This window comes from Sardina pilchardus, chromosome 22, assembly GCF_963854185.1.
Source record: "Sardina pilchardus chromosome 22, fSarPil1.1, whole genome shotgun sequence".
NCBI lineage: Eukaryota > Metazoa > Chordata > Actinopteri > Clupeiformes > Clupeidae > Sardina > Sardina pilchardus.
Genome location: NC_085015.1, coordinates 11,483,493 through 11,488,492, shown reverse-complemented (window position 1 = coordinate 11,488,492; position 5,000 = coordinate 11,483,493). Strand labels below are relative to the sequence as shown.

Here is a 5,000-nt window from a genome sequence, read left to right as displayed (position 1 = left end):
AATTTGATTGTGCTGGTTTATTCTATCACATTCCGTCTTTGTTAGGAGTGCTTTACAGTCATAATAGAATACGTTTCAGTATTATTCAAATTAGGTTCTGCTTTATGTGAACGTGCCGTGGGAGTATCATTGTCGGTGTTTGGAAGGAGTGCCCGTACGCAACGAGTCACGCTGGCATATCGCACCTACCTGCCAGCGAAAGGAATTCATTTGCATAATGCCACGTCGGAATTATCTCGCTCTTACACCCCATGAATTCCATTACAGCGCCTGCTTGAGGTTGTGTGGGCTAATTGGGTTCTCCAAAAGGCGTTTTACAACGACATCGTCTGCATACATTTTCGGAGGGGGGGGGATTACGCAACCAAGTAAAACTCGCTAAACCCGCCAGCGAGCACTGAGCGCTAGAGGCCACTGTACGAAGCATGAAACGCGCGACGACCTCTGCCATCTCAGACGGAAAGAAAATCCTGTGAGAACGTGCATGAATATCGCATAAAGCGGCGCGGCGCGTTGGGAATAAGGATGACGAGCAGGGTGAAGCGAGGGATTTACGCCCGAGATGGGTTCCCGTGGATACGGATGAGTTTTATTTGGACTTCTCGACTGTGACATCATTAATCTAAAGGAGAATTTGCAGTGACACTGAGACGGCTCAATTACTCCCGGCACTCTCAGTACTCTCATTACGAAACTAGAAGAGCCACTGGTAGATTCATTGAAGTTAATGGGGAGAAAGTGTCCTTCTGTAGTGTGGATGGGCATGTGATCTATATGACTCCACAGTCCACATGCTCTGAAGTCATCCTCTGATAGATACGTTTTTTTCTTTAAAAAAAAGAAGGCAATCTATGTTTTATACACTGCAATTTTCAACCGACTGTCACTGCAATTTTCAACCGAACAAAGCCATACACAGTTAGTTTCAATTTCACACACACATACACTTTTCTATCAAATGTCCAGATGCTTCAGTGTATCCCTGAAGTAATTGGTGCAGGGAAGCACAATGGACAGTTGGCATGAAGTCTTTTAAGATCACAGGGTGTGGAGAAAGAGTCAAAGGCACCATACCAGAGCCTCACATCAAACGGGTGGAGTGGAGTGGAGCTACCCCCCTGCCCCCACCCCTACCCCTACCCCCACCCTCTACTCCTCTCGCCTCCACCCCCACCACCCAATAACTGGCACGGGTGATGAAAGAGAGACAACTGAAGAACATGGCACACAGTGATACATGTGTGTGAGTGAGTGAGTGAGTGTGTTTGAGTGAGTGTGAGTGTATGTGTGTTTGTGTGTGTGTGTGTGTGTTAGAGAGAGAGAGAGGGAGAGTGAGAGAGAGAGAGAGTGTGTGTGTGTGTGTGTGTGTGTGTGTGTGTGTGTGTGTGTGTAAGTGTGTCCTCAGTATCCACTTACAATAACCACACACACACATACACAAACTTGCACACACATACAGTATCCTCACACACAACCAATCTGCCCGAGTGCGCATCAATCTAATTAGAGGAGGGTGATAAGGCAATGCAATTTAGATATATTAAGCATGGGACCGGGGGGCTACGCCGCCTGAGATCATGGCAGCGAAAGCAGCAAACACAGACAAATCTGTGTTGAGGGGGGTAATTTAGTAGCCTATAGGAATCCAGCGTGCTTCCCCAAGCCCAAAATGCTGTCAGTCACACGGAAAAAGGCTTTGAGGCTATTTAAGAAATAAGGTAAGTTGGCTCTTAGGGGTTAGGGGTGGTTGTGGTTGTGGTGGTGGTGGTGGTGTGTGTGTGTGTGTGTGTGTGTGTGTGTGTGTGTGTGTGTGTGTCGGGGGGGCTTGCTATCAGCTAGGATGTTAGCGCAAAGTGCTGTAGCTATCTGGATTGAACTGGAATGTACTACAGCGATAGGTTTTAGCCTCAAGAATATCCAGCTGAAAAGCTACTGAGAGATGAAGGGAAAGAGAAAAAGTGTGAAGAGATAAGGAGTGAAGGAGAGAAGGGAGAGATAAATGACTAGGGAGAGAGAGAAAGAGTGTAAGAGGCAGCATGTGTGTGTGTCTGTCTGTCTGTCTGTCTGTCTCTGTGTGTGTGTGTGTGCGTGCATGCGTGCGTGTGTGTGCGTGCATACGTGCGTGTGTGTGTGTGTGTGTGTGTGTGAGAGAGAGAGAGAGTGAGTGAAAGAGAAGGAGACCCTTGCATTTCTGGACCACGCTGCAGGCTGCAGTTGTTTGTTGTTTGGCTGTTTGTGTTGCCATGTTGACGTGGCTCTTGAGGCTGACCCAGAGCTCCCCCTCTCCCCAGAGTACACCCCCCCCCCCCATCATTTTCTCTCCAGCATGAGGTCATGGTTGCCATGGAAACAACACAAGACTGACGGATGGCTGTCACGTAGCAGGGGTATGCCATCAGCAGTAGATCTCTCTCTCTCTTACTCTCTTTCCATGTCTCTCTCTCTTTCCCCTCAGATCCATCTGTCTTTTTCATTCACAAATGCTTTCTTTCTTTCTTTCTTTCTCTCTCCATAGATCCAACTATCTCTCATTCTCTCCTTGCACATACAGTATACTTCTCTCTTTCTCTTGCCATACATTTCTCTTACTGTTATTTTCTCTTCTTTCTAGCAATCATCTCTCTCACGCACACACACACTCACATACATTTCCTCCTTCTACATTCCCTCATCCTTCGCTCCCATCTCTCTCTCTCTCACACAGCAGGGCCGATTGACTGACTGACTGACTGACTGACAGACAGACTAAGCCGTTAGCCTTTCCGAAACATCCTTTCCGTGTCGAAAAATAGCACACAATAGTGCAGATTATAGCCGACACTGCAGCACTCTCGGAGCAGAAAAAGAGGCCCGTAGCCTTGAAACCGGGGCGGCCGCAACACAATGGAACCCATGAGAGCTCAGTCCACTCTTTCTTGGCATTCCGCTAATAATAAAGCTTTGGACTGGCAGTTAGCGATAAGTGTAAGACCGCACGCTGGCTTAGCCAGGAGCCTGGACCAAAGCTGAAAACAGAACAAAACAAGCGGCCATAGGTGGCGCTGTTTGTTAGGGTGGAGGGGGCGCTGGTCTGTTGAGTGGTGGTGGTGGTGCAGGTGGGGGTGGCGGTGGGGGTGGGGGTTCAAACAAATCAGCGGCTTAGGGGATGAAGTGGACAATGGGTCCGATGGAGGAGAAGGGGATAACATTTAGAAAATAACGAGGAGTGGACAGAAAAGTCTTAGTGGTGAGACGGAGCGACGATTAGTCAACACACTCTGCTGTATTGAGACTGATGCGCGACGTACATATATATAGACACATAAAGATGCACACACACACACACCCACACACACACACACAGTGGTGGACGAAGTACATTGATTATGTACTTAAGTGAAAGTATAGATACCTTGTGTCAAATATTACTTGAGTAAAAGTGAAAGTACCCACTTTGAATTTTCACTTAAGTAGAAGTATAAAAGTATTTGCCTTCACATATACTTAAGTATTAAAAGTAAAAGTACTTCAATGAATTATGGTTCTAATGGCTTAATTATAATTATAATTTATCATTTCCACATCAAAGCTCCTGCTAAATCAGCTTACCGGTATATAAGGTGAACTACTAATGCCACTCTTCAAATAGTTTCTTACATTTCTCTATTTGCTTAGAAGCTATCTACAGTGGGGAGAACATGTATTTGATACCATGCTGTAGTTTCCTAAAAAAAGAAATATAAAATCATCATTTGACAATTGATCTTAATGCCTTAATTCAAAAAATGAGTAAAAATCAAACTGCAAACAAACAGATTGCCATGGTAGTTTTTCCAGTAGGCCTATTAGCCTGCCTGTTTGATGCTCATTGAGCTCAATGCAGGCCTATACTGGAAAAAGCACCATGCCAATCTCTAGCTGTGGTGAAGGGTATGATGATGTGAGGCTATTTTAATTCCAACGACCAAGGGAATGGGAAAAGGGAATTTATCAGGATGCATATATCCTGGATCCATGAAATAGCTGTCCTTTAAAAATAAAAATCTACCTGCCCCTGTGTTAAATTCCCATAGGGTTACATAGGGGCTCAAATACTTCCTTCCCCCTAGCATTTAGGAAGAACATTTATTTATTTACGATACATTCTTCAATCACAAAGAGAATTGGTGTCCTTAGCCCCCCCCCCATTATGATAATAATGACAACGTAATTTTGTTGTAGAAAATACATTTGTTAAGAACTATGATGCTGTTTGATTAATTTATAAATGGTACACTGTCACTTTAAGACTTGCCGGCTGCCCTTTATAAAGCGGAGATATCAGTTATCAATGCACTCTCTCCCTTTCATGCATGCTCACACGTTCCCAATTAGTAACGTTATGAGTAACAAACGCGTAAATTAGATTTGCTGCAATAGAGATTTCAAAGAGTAGGCTTTCATCTCTATGTAACATTGATATTGACATTGTAAATGTAAACGTTCTCTAAGAAGAGTGTTAGTTTGCAGTAATGTTAACCATTTTGGCAAAAAATGGAACGAGAGGGTTTTCATAAATATAACGGAGTAAAAGTACGAATTTTCACTTAAAAATGTAGTAAAGTCAAAGTACAAAGTCTCACCAAATATAAATACTTAAGTAAAGTACAGATACATCAATATGCTACTTAAGTACTGTAACGAATTACATGTACTTCGTTACTGTCCACCACTGCACACACACACACACACACACACATATACACACACATATACACACAGACACAGACAGACAGACACACACACACACACACACACACACACACACACACACACACACAATAAAAAACACTGGCATACATCTCAACACACACGGTTAACATTAACACAAACACATTATTTTGCTAAGTACTTCCCACGCAAACTCTTTGCAAATTATCCGGGAGCACACCTGCACACACCTACGCAAACAAATGCGCACACACACACACACACACACACACACACATACACAAGTATTTGCGAGGTGGGCAGAATTGACT

At 44.1% G+C, this 5,000-nt stretch overlaps 1 protein-coding gene across 1 annotated transcript in view; it reads right to left on the bottom strand.

Moving 5' to 3' along the window:
• The window catches only part of aatkb (apoptosis-associated tyrosine kinase b), a 67,221-nt gene that overhangs the window by 37,437 nt on the left and 24,784 nt on the right, over positions 1-5,000 (bottom strand). The gene's annotated exons all lie outside the window — the stretch shown is intronic.